At 36.3% G+C, this 18001-nt stretch overlaps 1 protein-coding gene across 2 annotated transcripts in view; it reads right to left on the bottom strand.

Moving 5' to 3' along the window:
- The window catches only part of CHID1 (chitinase domain containing 1), a 126189-nt gene that overhangs the window by 14007 nt on the left and 94181 nt on the right, over positions 1-18001 (bottom strand). The window lies entirely within an intron of this gene.

Here is an 18001-nt window from a genome sequence, read left to right as displayed (position 1 = left end):
AAAGGGTTAGTACATTTTTAACATGCCTTAGAATAAACTGGATGGCATATAATTTCTCCATTTTTGGTATGACTTGAATTGAAGATGGGCTATGCAGTAATAAACTATATCCTATCCAATGAGAGTGGAAATTTATGCCCTTTTAAGAAACTTGCCTTCAATTGGGCAGTAAATACTTGAGGACATGGATTTTAAATCTCTTGATATTTAGTTAAACTAATACATATTCATGTGGCAGCCTTCAGTTTTAAAGAAAAGCCTGGTACTTTTCATCATGAAGGAATAGCTGAAAGTCTTCCATATCTTTGCTGTAACTCCAACAAATATTTGCATATTTTTATCTGTTTAGTTTTCACTGAACAAACGTATCTGTGCCAGCTGCTAAAATTTGATAAGGTGAAGACTAAATTTTAAAGCAAAAACCGGTATGCATATATTTATTTGAAAAGACTTCCAGAAGAGCTGTTACTTAAATCAAATTGCAACACTTGGAATGCAAATCAAGGGACAAATTGATGGCCCCCCACATTTTTTTCCCTTTGAATTAACCAGAAATTTCAAAATGCAACACTATTTCACTTCTAAACAGGTATGTATATAATTATATTTTAAAAGTCTTTAATTTAAACAGCACTACTTTTCACATTAACCATAACTACAGCTCTCTGTCAGGTGTACAGCACTTCATGCACAAAGAATCTTTGGTTTGGTGAAGAAATTGTTTTACTAAGGGGAATTATACTCACAGCATATGTGGAATCTGTGGACATTCTAAAATTTTGCTAAAAACTGTTAAGTTAGAAAATAAACCATTTTGCTGGGTTTAAATGACAGAAGTTTGCTTTTTGCAATTATTTGAGCAAATTTAGACAGCAAGTGTTCACAATTTATCCTAGTACACTGCTAAAGTTAAAAGAGTAGGACATGCATGTATCTGAAGTAGTTCCATATGCAAATATCTTAAATTGTAGTAACACTTGCAAAATACCATCACTTTGCATTCCCTACACAAGTCATCCAACACAGAGTAATCACCAGTATAGCTGCGTAATTAATGAAAGAAAAATGTCCAAAAATGTCCTTTGAACACTTCCTAACTGTAAATCTAAACAAGTTAATGAACACTATGATATGCATGTAATAGAAGATGAACCCAGAAAGCCCAAAGCAAAATTAGAGAGCAAAAAATCCAGCAAGGCGCCAATCACTAAAAGCACCGAAGAGACGAGACTGATACAACATGGAATGAAGAAATATCTTCGTTTTTTTTTTTAATGTATATACAAAAGCATAATTTAGCAACAACTTTTGGGGAAAAAAGTTATAGTTTTCCTTTTTTTCTTTCAATTTCATCACTGCTTGTTTCAAAGGTTCAAGAAAAGCATTTGTTCATTTTAATTTTAAAAACCGGTTCCACTGAATTAAGTCTGGCAAGATACTGAATAGGTCAACTTTTCTACCTTAAGGCAGGCCTGAGGGGAGAAGCAAAGCTTTACTTTCCATTGCAAAGAGCCACTTCAAAACCATATGGCACAGGTGTCACCTGGGAATAACCCACTGTGCCGCACCTATCTAATTATCACAAGCTCCTGCTACAGTTGTATTTGCAGAGATGAGCTATTAATCACCTTGTTAAGTAAAGAAAACATAAAAAGAGGATGATAGCAAAGCTAGAAGATGAAGAGAAACAGATGGAACTGTCAACTGCAAAACTTCACAATGCAAGAGCAGGAATAACATGGAGAACAGTATTTGGAATAGAGAAAAAAGTTCCAACTGCAGTCACTGAAAGACTTAATGACCAATGTTTGGGATTAATAAGGCTTTTGCTGGGTATTATTTTAATTGTGTTTACTTTTACATAAGGTGGAGGGCTATAATCTGTTCCTCTTTAATTTGCCATTGTAGCTATTGCAATAAACCTCTGTACTGTTTTACACACATTGTATCATACAATGTAGCTATTGCACCACTTCAGAAGCTTTTTTATTTCAATCCCATGATTGAAATAACAGGTCAGGATGTGCTCAGGATGGCATTGTTTTCTCTTAAGCAAAGATCTATTACTGCCAGATGATGGATTCTGTACTCAGCATCAAAAAATAGTTGGTGAATCAAATCCAGAAGTTCTGAAGAAAAATATAAATTACTTCCTCAGGCCATTAAAAAAAAAAAAGGGAGGTTCTTGGCTTTTCAGTAAGCTCTGACTCCATAACTGGGATCAGTTCAACTAGTTTTTCTGATTGATTTTGGCACTTGCTGACTTGAAATCCCAAATACTATGTTGTGTGTAATCTTTTGCCCACAAAGCTCTACGTTTGTGGATTGTGATGACTACTGCCTTTGCTCAAACGCTCAGAAAGCTTCCACACAAAGGGCCAGGCTAGGAGGAAAAAACAAAAGAACCTGCAGTAACATACGACTGACAGCCAAAAATACAGAGAAACATACTGAAAAGGCCGAAACATATTTTATTGGGCCACTGGTCTATGTGGGTACCACATCAGGGATGGTCTAAATATGTCATACATGTTCTAGGTTTCTTAAGCTGACAAGAAGAGACAAAGGAAAAAAAAAAAAAAGAATGGGGCCAAGAACTAATTTTTTATCCGTTAATATTTCTGAGCAAGCAACAGCAATTCAACTATACTGCATATTTTTTTTTTGATCCAGGGAAATGAAAAGACAGATTAATAGACCTGTAAATTTATATTCACAAAATATATTCCAATTACAAGTAGTTTCTGACCCTCTCTGGCCCCACAGCCATTGCAAGAACCTCTTTAATTACTTGCCTCTTTTGCAATAAAATACAATTAAGCACTACTAATTATTTGACGCAATATATTTTAAGTATGGAAGAGATTAACCAGTTGCTATAACAACATAATCTAATAAACTTGACTGCAGCTGTTACAGATTCTCTTCCCATAGCAGAAGAGTTTTGAACTACACTCCCTCTTTCAAACTTCTCATCTTTGTTACATTTTCTATCTACAATAAAATAAGAACATACTGAATAGAAGAGTGTTGAAAGAATTCATAAACCCATCAAATTGTCACAGCACTTTACACCTCAGAATGATGCATAAACATTAAGCAATTAAGACAGATGTGGAAGACAAAGAAATCTATTAGAAAACAAGTTCTTCCTGTGAAAGACAGAAGTCTAAGATAATGTTATAAATCAAACTAGACAAAAACAATACCAGTCCAGTCAGTAACTGTGGGCATTTCGTATAACAGTGATTTCTCCCTACACAGGCAGCAACTAAATACGCCACAGCATGTAAATATTTCTTCAGAAATACTGCTACAGCATTAGGATGTCTAGGAAAAAAAATAATTTCGGACAGATACCAGAAAATTATAAAAATCCTTTAACTATCTTTACATGATTCTAGATGATCTTCACTGTGACCCCCAAAAGCATGTCTGGGGAAAACAGAAGATAAGAAGTTACCAAGTTAACAGGAGAGCAGATTTACAGAAGTATATTATTATAGAAGAAGATTGTGTAACTTCAGGAGCATTTTGATCTAGCTTATAGCCAATGCAAATTATACTGTTTTCCATTTGAATTTGGCCAGTCTCTCAGATTCAAATTTTAACACAATGAAAGTATGAGTAAAATTACACAGGAATTCTGAAAGATTTTTACAGATAGGTAAACACCATCCCATAAAGAATTGGTTCTATAGTTTGAGTGAAGAAAGACAGTATACAAGCCTTCCAGAACAAGAGATACTGTTTCATTCCAGCTAACAGATCTATGTTGTTTATAAAAAACAGTTAATCTGTCCAAGTTTTCTTACCTTTTCATTTGAGTTACTGGTTACTCAAAATTACATTTAAAGCTAACACAGGGTATTCGTGTTTGATTTTACCCAAAGGGCAAATAATTTCTTGAAAAGGTTTAGCTCTGATAATAAAAATTAACAGAAATCACTAGAATTGCGTAATTGTATTATCTGTTACTAACTAGGTTCCAAGACTCACAAGTGCTTTAGAAAGCCAAATGCACCTACCATTTTGCCAGTATCAAATCAATCTCTCCTTCCTTCAACAAATAGGCAAGTCCTACTTCCGCTCTTCTGCTAGTCAGTCTTAGCAGAACACAAATCCTTGCATTTAGTTCAACAAGTATTTCCAAAAGAGAACTTAGCTAAATCATAAATAAGAAAGTAACAAAAACATTAAGATATCTTAGTAACATTTAAGGAAATCCAGAAATAATGGAAATAAACCATTATGATGTTTATTTATTAGCCAAAATTACTTGTCTTTCATTGCCTAAACAACAACAGTTTTTTTTTCTGCTTGATTTTCAGATGCATCTCAGAGAATTTACAAGTAAAATTGTGTGTCTACTATTAAGCATAGCATTCTGATTCTATAACAAAAAATATCAAGGCTTTGCTTTGTTTTTGAAATATTTTAGATTTTACATAAACTCAAGCTTATTTTAGGCTTAAAAATGTGCATAGAGTTTTAAAGATTTGTATCTGGAAATCTATGAAATATTTCAGTGTAATATACTTGAATGTTTTCATATGAAACCTCTTAGAAGGACATATTGTATGAACTTCTGGGGGCAAAATTCAGGGCAATATTACCATCTTTACCACCCCATCATTAATATGGAAGAACAGCTGACAGAACAAGTGCATCAGATTTAACTAGAGGATTAATAGAATTAATCACAGGATTCATATTCATACATCATATTTAAATAAAGGAAAATAAATGAAAAGGATCAAAGAAGTGTTTTTAAAGGACAGAAATACACTAGGTTTAAAAGTAATTCATAGACATAAAACAGATGTCGCCAGAATGAGATGCATATGGGACATTACCTTTTACCTCCAATGTTACTGCTATTCTACAAAAGGGTAGGACAGCTATGTATAATACAAACATCTTCCATTTTTCCATGCAGTACTGGAGTCTACTGGCTTTGGAGTTCCACAATTATTTAAACAAGCATCAACTATTACCTGACTTGTCTGTTGAAGTGTTTTCAAAGGGGGATAGAGGACTACATGTTCTGCTGTTTAGTTTGATTTTCACAGCTACTAAGAAAACAATACAGTCATTAGTCAAGAATGAAACTCATATTGCAGAGGTAAGATCTGTTCGACTGTAGGATACTATTAGTGATAGTACTTCACACCCACATGCACCGAAGAATATAGTCCTTATGTGTGGAAAGAACCTTTCTGCATGGGCCAGTACTGAAAAATTGAAACTGGAGCGTTACATCTTTTTCTGAAAATAGCCGAGATGATGATTTTCATTAACACAAGCAAACACGGAATAATTTGAGTACCTCTAATACTTGACTAATTGAATGCTTGACTGCACTGAAAGTGTATTTGAATAGAATTATGCATGCAAAACATAGCAATAACTTCCGTAATTTATGTATTCCAAAGCATTACAAAGGCTAATGAACCTAGCTGTTTTGATTTATCATGAAAAATAACCTGGTTAGACAGTCATTAAGAAGCTGTTTTCTCAAAACATAAAATGGAAGTTCTTTCTAATAGAGAAAATACTATAAAATAAATCTTACAGGTAGATAAAGACTACTTTACCCATTCTAGAATTTCCTATAAAATGATGAAAAATTCAGAATTGTGAATAATTTTTTTGGCAAAGGTCTCCTCAGATTTTTTCAAGGACAGGTGGAAAACCCCTTCTTTTCATAATGCTCTGGCGTCTTCTAAATGCCTCACTGGCATTACCAATTAACCTCCTGAGCACCTCATCTTTAACATGGAGGAAAAATCAGGGACACTAACTTCTGTCACAAGAGTCATGTATTCAAAATCATCACAGGAACAGAAGTTTGTCATTGTAAAAAATGCTGGGGCTGTACTGGTAAATGACTGATTACTATCAAACAGTTTCCTGAAGCAGATTTTAATACAATTATTAAAAAAAAAAGTAACTACCCACTTGATTAGCATTTTTCTTCCTCAATATTTACAAGAAGAACAACTTGATTAATCCCCAGTTTGAGTATCACATCAGAAGCCAAGGCTGCAACTAGATTCTAGCTTACAGAACAAGCTTATTTCTTTCTGTTGAAACTGAAGAAGGTGCTATGGAAATTTCAAGAGTCTGTAATGAGGTTGGCATGTTCTGTAGATAGGTGGGTTCCAATTTAAACAACAAAGTTGCTTAGTCTTTGGATAAGTTTGAGGGCTCTGATGACTTGTAAATAACAGTAAAAATAAACAGATATAATAAATAAACCAAATAAACCAAATTTGCTGCAGAACATAAAGCTAGAAAGTATTTTAAGGTTTTGCTTCATAAGTAAAAATGGCTGAAGTCAGTTATTTGAGCCATACTTTTATTTGGAATCTGCATCAAGGGAGGTGAGGGGAAGGACATACAAATCTTTAAGTTACTTTGAATCTGTGAACCTCAAAGGCCTATCTTGCTTTGATACATGCAGAAGATGACTGCAAAGTAATTTAGAATTTTATCCTCCGTGTTCCAGAGCGCAGATGTGAGAGATGCCAAGTGCCTGATGACCTTGTTCTTTTCACGAGTTCAGAGGCAAAAAAGCTCTTGCCTTTCTTAGGTCTCCACACACACTTCCAGAAAAAGATTTATTAGGCTTGTCACCAACACATCAACATCCTGCACAGTTGCTTCAATGAAAAAATAGGCCCTTCCTTCCTCTGCACAGTGAAACAATTGGTGTTGAGCATATTCACACTGTGTGTTTCAGGAGCTGTTACTCTGGACTAACCCTAATCAGGTTTTGTGGACTCAAGGTTCATGGCAGTGAACTAAATGTACTCGTGCACCTCAGCTTCCATTTCAGTCTTGCCCAAAAGGAATTAATTTTGTCTATTCCAAGACTGCTCTGCAATGTGAATTAAAGCAACAGAAATGAGAGATCAGGTGGAAGACTAATTTAAAAAGTGCATTCCAGAACCAAACTGAAATACGCCACACTGTATTAAAATATTTCTCACTAAAAGAATGATCAGTGGGGGTTTTTTTAATTGATTTTTTTTTTTTTTACAGTACCTCCAAAACAATGCTAAAAAGTCAGATTTATCTGCTTTACAGGAAAGTGAAAAAAATTCTCAAGTTTGGAAATACGATACACATAACAATCGTGATGCAATAGTACATCTGAAATACTTGGGTTTGGCACTCCAGTAGCTTGTAGTTTATAAATAACAGTGACATTTTCAGTAGCTCGTAACACTTCCATATTTTACAAAGTTCAGAAATTGTATAGAAAACACACAGGCTGACATATATGCAAAAATACATATTTCACTTTTTTTTTCACATAAGTATGCCCTAAGCCCATTTACTTGTTTTGTTTATTTCATAAAGATACAAACTTTCTAATTCAGAAAAAAAGCTTCACAGAAAGGGTCAAAGAGTAATTTCAAAAAGTAGTTTTGTACTTACAAGAAGCCAACCTGATTCCTACGAAACTAAAACCATCCAGAGCAATGGTGGCAGTATATATTTTAGATATGCTCTATTGTAAAATAAATGAGCGCATATCCCACTGATTTCAAATTTAAATTTATCCACTTGCTGATAGAAATAATGTGGCCTAAATGTATTAGTTACTAACTTAATTCTGCAAATTAACTTTGTTTGACAAAAGCCTTAATACATGCTTGCTTTCATGAATCTTTCTTAATTTATCCCGAGTTCTTCAGATTCCTGCAGTTTTCACTCACCCAGTCGTACGTTTCAATGCTTAAGTATTTATAATTTTTTGTTTGTTTGTTTGTTTCTGCAAATCAAATGGGTAGTTACATTAATCACTATTTGCTGGCGCAAAACAACCAACCCAAAACCAGTAAAACATGGCAGGGTACAGATGTCCTTGCAACAGTACACTCCTTTATCTCTCCTGTTCCTTCAGATTGTTTTTAAACAAAACCAACTTTGATTCTCACAACTCCAGATACATTCCAAAGTATTCTGTAAAATTTCAGCTTCTTTTCTCATGAGAATTTTGCTAATTCTCTTATTGATTTTTCTCATAGTGTTTTTTTAGGTTTAAAGAAAAAACATTTTCTAGTACTAAGAATGTATGCATGACACTGAACCTTAAGTTTAAAATGATTCTATTTTTTAATGCTAAAATTCATAAATCACTAAGCATGTCTTGGGAGAACTCTAGAAGAACTTAAGGATTGAGATCATTAGGAAAGCATGTATTAGAAAACAGATAATGTGCCTGCATTATTCTGAGTTAAATTTTGCATGTAGTTAATTTTGAAAAAAAAAAAAAAAAAGTGTTCTCCTAAAAATAAACACAGAGAAAAGCATAGTAACAAACCAAGGTCATTACATTTGTAGCAATCTAGCAGGTGTTACTAGCCTGTAATCAAGGAGAGAGGAAACTCACGGAGACAGATTATATGGCATCATCCTGTAGATCAGGAAAGGACAGAACTGAGAAACTGAAAATTGCAAGAATCTTCAGAACTCAGAATAGATTATGGAATGATGAACTGTACATAAGACTTAAGGACCAACACAGACACATTAGGACTGAAAAAAATAATTAAAATACCAATAAGCATGGTGATTAAAATAGTAGAACTAAGTCAATATACACACTCACGTATTAGAAATGGGATAGAAAACAAATTCACCATTAGTCAAATTCTGTTTCATAGCAGATGTGAAGATAAAATATCTTTTTCCCTATACTACTCATAAGAAACATTAATACCTAGTTTGCCTGCTGAAACTTGAAGTTCATTTTACAAAGCTGAATTAAATGTCTGAGTTTAGCTTGAGTCAGTTCAGTAAATCTTGAGGGAGCAGGACCAAGGAATTAGCACATAAGACAGCTATCAGAGTTGAACACTCTGTTTTTGGTTTGCCACTCCTACCTTTCTTTTAAGGTTACAGGCAACTCATTCATGAACATGGAATATCTCCATCATCAAGCAAGGTTTTTACCTGCCTTTGCTAGATATGTGGAAACTTTTATTACCTTATTGCAGACATACACTGATGTTTACACTTCTATAAATCTGTGACTTAGTATCTTGAAATACCAACTACCTCCTTGAAACTTGGGAAAAGTTCCAAAGGTAAAATAAGACACTGGAAAAATCAAGTCAGGAAAGTCACGCTGTCTAATGAACACCAGCACTTCCTTCCATCTCCCGTTAGAAAGGACTCAGCAAACAAACATTTGGAAGACAAAGATCAAGAATAACACTGGACACAACAGTACTAAGTTCAGTCTTCTCAGTTATGAGCCCACTACCATGTAACTCTAAAGGCCAGTTGAGCCAATAACTGAGACATGAGAATTAGTTTTGGTTAAAATTCTGAAACAGAATCCCAGTATAGAAGGTTTAAAGGAAAATAAAGATAAAATCTAGCAATTTATCCACTTGCATTGTGCTACCTTCTATCTTAGTTTCAAATTCATTAGGAATAGATTAAATTCCCCACAAAAAAAGACAAAAATCATGAGGCACCTCATGTAATGCTTGATGGTAAGATACTTGTTTGTTATAAAGCTTTTCAGTTTTTCTTTGGCCACGAACAGCCAAATAGACAATCTTTCAAATGAGCATTCTAAGAAAAAGCTACCAGTTGCTGATGAAGCTTTTCACAGCTGGAGTCAAACAGTAACGGGGTCTGGTTAAGTGCACTTTCACAGCAGAAGGAAAGATGTCTGATTCTCAGCAAGTCTTCCAGATGATGTAAAACAGAACTAGACAGCAAAAGCCTTGTTACAGTACCTCAAAGTAGCCCCTAAGACATTCATTATGCATGGAATGTGAAATTCAGCTTTAATTCACTAAGAGAACACTAAATACATGAAAGAAAATGCTGATGAGTGACACTTTGGTATTGGCCATCCCGGTGAGGCATGTGAGCAAAGAGAATTAAGTAATTTGTGGAACGCCTCCCTAGCTGAACCAGGTCAAATGCAGAAGAGGACCTTGTAAAAGTAAGTATGTGGTCTGCTAAGACTGATATGTCAAACAGGACAATGGTTGAATTTAAATATGATTTCAGGGGAATCAAAAAATTACTTGAGCGGGCACACTGTAATCTAGTGTTTATACTGTTTTAAACACTTGTTCTGTGACAGCATTAGTTGCTGCATTTGAATAATATATACATGAAAATACTAGGCAACTCCCCTCCTACAGTTCCAGTTCATTGAGTGAAAGGAGCATGACCAAAATTTTTGAGAAAAAAAAGTTGTGTCATACACTCATATGTACAGGAGTAAGTGAACAAAGAAATCTACAACTATATAGGTTATCAAAGCCCAGCAAGCAGTCCAAAGTAGGTGAGAGAAGAACACACGGCCACTGGAAGAATCTTGCTGACTGAAGGAGTGCGCAGTTCATGACTTTGTCTCAGAAACTTAAAACCAGTAAGTACAAAGTTAAGAACAGTTACACCCGTATATCCAGCAAAATATCTTGCTAAGTTATTTCAGGCAAAACAACTCTAATCATCATGGATAAGTCTTAAATGTGGTTGCTGAAGTGTGCACGTGGTCAATTTTGGGGAAAAGAGAGCAATGGCAGGCTGCTAATGACAGATCAGCAAGGTGAAAAAACCTTATCCTGTGTTTTGCAACTGACTGTTTCAAAAAATTGACTGTTTCAGTGTGCACAGCCTCCAAAGAACTGTCAAAAATATCAAGTCTTCTAAATTGAAACATCCAAAAGAGTCTGAAAGATATGCTTGAGGATTTTTCTCAGAGAAAAACCTGAAGACCTATAAATATCAAACATACATTCCTTCATCTCATTTTTTGATTACTCAAAATGGTAGTCAGTTCAATTTTCTCCAAGTGTCCTGTTTAGAATGTAACTATAAAACACGTAACTTGTAAAGCATATGAATGGCACAAAGCACAGATACAGGACTAGAGCTGTGCTCATACAGGAGATCTGAAAGAAAGAAGCAGTGCTTCTTCTTTATTATTTGGATGCAACAATCCAGTTTGATAAATTATTACCGTTTTTTTCTTAAATCTAAATTTCTACTCCTTCATGTCAGTTACCAAGATAAAGGTCCATTTAAAAAAATCAAAAAACATAAATAAAATACTGACTATAAAGGTATATATATATATGTAAAGCTGAGAAACATAAAATGAATGCTTTATCTCCAATTTGCACATGGCACAGTAACACAAAACTTGCATGCTAGGTCTAATCCTCTAACACACCAGCACTGCGTTCCAGGTGGTTAGGCATGGGTCAAACATTTTCACAGGTTTCACTTCTATTAAGATCCTTCATTACAAAAGACTTCGGTAAGCCCTAAGTGCCTAAATGCTTTGGGCAACTTGGCTTGCCTACTCTAGAGTGACTGGGAAAAGAGAAGGCTCAGGCCTTAATTGGTCCAAATCTATCATATTTTATTTCAAGGGTGGGTAAGGGACTGGGTGGTCATCTATCATGTCATTTAAATAGACCTACAGTCTTAAAAAAAGCATTGAATAATTAAGATGATCATAAATTTTGCAATACCTACAAAATGAATGTACTTTACATTTTCCAAATATAAAAGAAATGCATATTTCATTACAGAACAACACAGATTGTTGGTGACAGTAAGAGCTGGGTTCATGCATTATTTATTCATGAAAAAAATCATTAATTCAAAGCTTGCCTGATGGTGTTCATGCCTTTTGCAATACTAAACCTGAAGAGGAGTGAAGGTGTTTCAAACTGCAAACTTGTGGGTCACATGCTTTAGCTGGCAGTGGAACACTGGGAAATGCCTGCACACCATCCAGTCACTTCCATTAAAAGGTTGATCTGCAGTCCACAGAGGGCGCACAAGAAAGAATACGGCAGAGCTACAACTGATGGGTAGTGTTTCTCCAAGGTTCTCAGCCTAGCCCATACACAAACACAGGAAAGAGCTGCATAAGCATTATGCAAGATCTGAGCATTCCCAGGTTCAGCACTCAAGTGGGTACGCAGTGTTACTTATAAAGAACTATAACGCGTGATACCGTCAGCCTACAATTTTCTGCTATTCATTTTCTGTCAGCAGGTAAATGGGAGCAGAGTGTCCTTACAGATTAAACTGTAAGCAAGTGAAATGACAGAATTGGAAGGGAGCAACTGCTTTAGCATAAGGAGACTAACCAGTGTGACAAAAGGACGCTAGCACAGGCCTCCTACTAAGGGCAGTGCAAAGACAGATTGCAAGTAATATTTGCTTTAGTGGGTCATCAGTGAAAGAGAGAAAAACTGTTGTATGAACTTTTGCCATAGTTTGATATTTCTGACTTCTCAGAAGCCTGGCTTTTTCTGACTTCAAACCCTCTAAAGATGGAAAGAAGACACCAGTAGGAATCCAGAGTTCCGCACTGAATAAGGCTTTTTTCATCAAATCAGTAGACATATGGGCTTTTTATCTGGCAATAGCAAGTAGGTTGTTTTACAACAGAAAGAAGCTACAGCATTTCACAAATATCTGTGTTGTAACCTTTGCTGTTCAATCTATATACATAAAAATCTGAAAAGGAAGCAATTAGCAAGGGTGCAAAATCTGCTGATGATATGAAAACATTCAGAGCCAATTAAAAGCAAACTTGACTGAAATGAGTTGCAGACATTCACAGTGATGACTTATTTGGCAGTAAAATGGCAACCAAAATCTGATGCCAGTAAACACAAAATAATAACTGCAAGTACAGTACTGTTTCTGAATAAGCAGTTGTCACCCAGAAAAAGACCTCGGTGTTTCTGTAAGTTGTTCTCTGTTATCATCAGTCTAGCACTCAAAAGTTGTCAAGAAGCCAAACAGAATATTAGAAGTCAGTAAGAAAGGACCACAGAAACATGAACTACGAGTAATAAACTGTTTCCCTCCCTTTATGAAGTGTTCTGAATGCAGCGCCCAGTTCTGGTGCTTGGAAGCCTATGGTATGTATCAAGTGCATTTTAACAAATCATACAGCAACATTTAGCTAAGAGTCACATTTAACCAGACTGACCAACTCCAGCCAATGCCTCTGTGTGACAAAAATCCCTTAAATCAAGACATAACCAACCGACCAGAAATCATTTGTGTTACTTTGTCCATAAATACTGCAATCAGTTAGGTCAATGTAAAATTTATCTTGATCTGAGCACCTATTTAATTCTGTTTTCCCACAGGACCAGTAGGTGCCATTGCAGTAGATGAGGGAGACATCCAGGAAATCGAAAAGTCTGGGGCACAATTCCCTTAGTCATGGTTTAATCTCCATATGTGAGCAAGCACTAATAGAACCTGTCAATCACCAAAAAGGTGTGCAGGCTGGGGGGGGATTAGAAAAAAGCAGGTGAGATACTGAATCGTGTTGAGGCACTGGAATAGGTTGCCCAGGGAGGTTGTGAATGCTCCATCCCTGGCAGTGTTCAAGACCAGGTTGGATGAGGCCTTGGGTGATATGATTTAGCGTTAGGTGTCCCTGCCCACGGCAGGGGGGTTGGAACTAGATGATCTTAAGGTCCTTTCCAACCCTAACGATTCTATGATTCTGTGATTCTAGAAGTACTGATATAGTGCATAAACCTTGCTAGGAAACATGCTGATCTCCAAAGTAAATTTAAGTAAGCATGTTAATTTTACAGTACTTAGAAAAGCATTAGAAATAGAACTAATTTTAATTGCAGCAAACCTGGCATCTTGATGATATAATTTGCCAACTTGATTGCACAATAAAGGATCAGGGGTTTTGAAATCTGGTAGAACATTTGCTTTTTAGAAACACACACCATGCAAATATGCTGAGAAACACCTACAAAAAGATTAAACTCATTTATATACAGGCTCTGTAACACTAACTAGTGTTAATATTAAATATCTTAAACATGGTATTGTATTTATGGAAATGGTATTTTATTTATGGAATTTTTTTTTTCCAAATTATTATGAAAACCTTAACCTTTGGAATTTAAGATCACTGATTAAATGGCCGTTATTTTTAATCACTGTTATGGTATTTTAGCAAGTCAACTGCAGATAGAGATGAGCTACATTTTCTGTCTTCAAGTGCATAACAGGATGTACATACATGTACACATATGGACTGGGGCAATTCTCCTGAAAAACAATCTGAAGCAATAGTGCTAGACTTAACTACAAGAAAATGTGACATCAGAAATTAAAAAATGCAAACTATTAACATTGACACGGTCTGGAAATTTGGCAAGAACCTCCCAAGAACTCACAAGTTTCATCTTTTAACAGTCTCCCACTTGATATACTAGCAGTCCCAGCGAACTTAGCCTAGAACAGCAAGATGGATTAAATACTTTACTACATATGGTATTTTTAAATTTAAGCAATACCTCACCTTTCAGCATTTTACTTTCTACAACTTTTCAATCCTTAAATATCACCCTATTGTCCTTCTATTTATCCTTAAAAATACTAAAATGACAGTGTGTAACATTAAATAACCATTTTGTTTGAGAAAAATAACAGTCAGCGGTTCAGATAAATATATCATACCAGGCAAGTAGTTATCTGAAGTTACATAAGCCCTGTGAATAGTGTTTACCCTAAAGATGGTTTTGAGTCACATGGAACTGTAGAAAATACCTCCCCATTCCTACCCAACCTGTCCGGTGTTGTGGTTTAAACCCTAGCCAGACAGCTTGTTCACTCACTCCCAGTGAGTGGTGCTGGGCTGAGAGCAATCGAGCCCCCTCCCCCCGCCGGGGCTCTCCCCTTCCCCGCTCCTGGAGGAACGGGGAGAAGGATCGAAAGAGTGCAACTCCCATGAGTTGAGACAAGAACAGTCCAGCAACCAATGTACAACACAAATCACCACCGCTACCACCAACGACAACAATGATAAGAGAAAATAACAAGGGAAGAGAATACGATACCACCGGCCAAGAAACGAGTCTGACCCAGCAGCCCGTGTCCTTCCAGGTCACTCCCAGTTACCCCCCACCCTGGGCATGACGTGCTGTGGTATGGAATACCCCTTTGGCTAGCCTGGGTCAGGCGCCCCGTCTCTGCTTCCTCCTGGCTTCCCCTCCTCCCTGGCAGAGCATGAGCCTCACAAAGTCCTTGGTCAGGGTAAACATCACTTAGCAACAACCAAAAACATCGGTATCACCAGCACTGTTCCCAGGCTGGAAGTCAAAACACTGCACTGCACCAGCTAACACGAAGAGAAACATGACTGCTACTGCTGAACCCAGGACATCTGGTTTTATCAGCTTTTCTGTAATTGTGCTGTAACTCCATGACTGGAAGTCTCATACTTGGCTTAATGACATGGAAAGCAGAAAAAATGCCCCCTTCCACCTTTCCCCTCCCCCCCGCCCCCATCCCCCAACCCACACACTTTTCAAAGAGATTGCTTTAATCTACTTAAGTTAGTTATAAATGTTCCTTAAACTACCAGAATTTATTTGCAATGATGTCTCCACTTGTACATTTGACATACAGTCCACTTCTGTTTTCAAACAATAATGTTAGTTAGAATTAAAAAGTACTGGTTATGATCCAACCTGTTAATAGCAAGATTGATCCATGGGGTGCTTTATAGCTTGTTAAAAGTTTATTAGCTATCACAGATCATCAATAAAACCTGTTTAACTGGCTATTGCTACAGCTGCTGCTGTCAGTGATGCTTGTGATTCTACCCATGCATACAGCAGGATCTACTCCTGTACACCACCTGGTTGATAATCCTTTTACAGGGGACTCTTATTGCAGCTTTGTACTCTGTAATAACTCAACAGATTTTACCTCTTAACAGTTCCTATGAGAAACAGTGAGATTAGGTTACAGCTGCAGCCAGAAAAATCTTTTTAAAACGTGTGGAAAATTAAAAGCCTTTCATGTGTTTGGTTTGGTAAGTAGTGATCTGTGTCGGCCTTAAGTTGATGAGGAAACTCAAATCCCAGCCAAGACTCAAATCTAACTTTATTACAACCAAGCCCTTTCTATCCCCTGGTTCAGTACTTTCCCAGCCTGCACATACGTACAACGTTTCATCTCACTGGCCCCTGTAAAACTCTCCAGGTAAATAGTCCAATCACGGTGCCACAGACCCTCTCACAACCTCCACATCATCAACTGAGACTCGCGCCACAACTACATCCTGGCCCATCCCCCCAAGGCTTGTTTCTCCACCTTTCCTGTCCAACAGTACAACTTATCCCTCTAGGGCTTGTCAAGCACCAAGGCCTCAGAGCTCATTCCCAAACTGTTTTTCACGCACATCTTATCGCCTTCACTCCCCACAGTGACCTCAGAAAGTAAGCGCTCTGCTGGGCTGACTAGGGATTACTACAGCATCTTTGTTCAAGTCTTTACTACAGCTGTTTCTCAGCCTCACAGGGCTAGGTACGTATTTGCACTGAAAAACATCTAGCAACCGAAACATTTGGCCAGCTGGAATTGTAAGAATGATGATATTTAACAATTATTAACAGATATGATATTGTTTTATTTGAATTCTGTTTCAAGAGATAAAATCATCATGTTTGATGTGCACGACTTTTCATATTCTCCATAACTTATTCTAATTGCTTGCAATATGAAAATTGTGTTTAAATAATCCAAGAATGTTTTTTTTCCTCAGTAAACCAGCTTTTAACTATTGCTCATGAACAGGTGACTGCCATGCTCTACTGCAGATGTCCATATGAGATTATCAACTTCTCTGAAGTTCTCAGAGCAACTGTGAAAGACAATATGACATAAGAAATATCACAAAGATTTTCCTTGTTAGAATCTGTTGTATATATTTCAGGGTTTCAAATATACACTAATCAAGTACAGCTATTTTATCAATATGCATTCTGGCAGCAGTGCCCAGGCTTTCACTAGTGAAGAGCACAGACCAAGTAGTCTTCTGAAACAGGGTTATACCTGGAGAAGTTCCTAAGAACTAAATGCATATAACGTTCGTTCATTCATTCATTCATTCATTCATTCATTCATTCATTCATTCATTCATTCATTCATCTATTCCTTCAATAGATATTCAAACCCTATATGCTTGAACAGACGAAGCCCTCAAGTACTGCTCTAAACCAGGTATTTCTACAGTATTCCTCCTTAAAGGTTCTGAGTGAAGAGCAGTAGTACAACATCTGCGAATTTCTTCCTTTGTAAGTATGCCAGATGAATAGAGTGTGTGTGTGTGTGTGTGTATTTCTAGCCATAAGTACCTCTAGACCTTCTAATTTTCCTGCTGCAAAGGCTATTGTAAGACAGTGAAATACACACACACACACACATATGAAGGATCTAATTTCAGTTACTTGTATAGATCATCTAATTTTAAAACTGTATGCCCCTTATGCAGCAAAACTGTCTGTTCCTGACTTCAAATTCTAAAGACAGTGTTATACATAGGATATTGCATTTTACTTTGCCTTCCAGTGCTAACTTGGTATTAATACAAGGAATAAATATTACACTTTAAAATCCAGAAACACATTATCTTTGCTTGTTGAACAACAGCAGTGCACTTAAGACAATCTTTCTCTTGTGGCCTCTCTCTCTGCCCTGGATTTTGTGAGATATGAACAGAATAGTTATGTCTCATCCTAGCAGACTGTTAAATCTGCTTGCTAATTATACATTAAGCATTGATGAATGCTGAAAGTGAATTAATGCATAACAAATATATGACATGCATCTTAAGCTACTATTAAGGCTACAGTCTTCTGAATAATGAAGTAACCAAGAATTTTAATCACAGTTCAACAGCATAATCACATTTCAGAATAATACTTTATGGTATGAATGCCTTGAGTGCTTTCAAAGCCAATGTGAGCTTATCAAGTCATAAAAAACTAGGTTAACTGCAATTCATATTACTGCTTTAGAGTCCTACATATATTACTTTAGATCATCTTTACCAAAGAATGTAAGTATTAAATTTTTAATAGTGTTCCAATATTTCTTAGCCTTCAAAAAGGCATCACTTAAGCCTACTTACATAGCAGGGCAAGGAAAGAAGAAGATGCAATAA

The sequence above is a fragment of the Pezoporus wallicus genome, unplaced genomic scaffold, assembly GCF_028554395.1.
Source record: "Pezoporus wallicus isolate ANWC-B61680 ecotype Strahan unplaced genomic scaffold, APGP_CSIRO_Pwel_v1 scaffold_6885, whole genome shotgun sequence".
Taxonomy (NCBI): domain Eukaryota; kingdom Metazoa; phylum Chordata; class Aves; order Psittaciformes; family Psittacidae; genus Pezoporus; species Pezoporus wallicus.
This window is presented reverse-complemented; position numbering and strand designations above follow the sequence as displayed.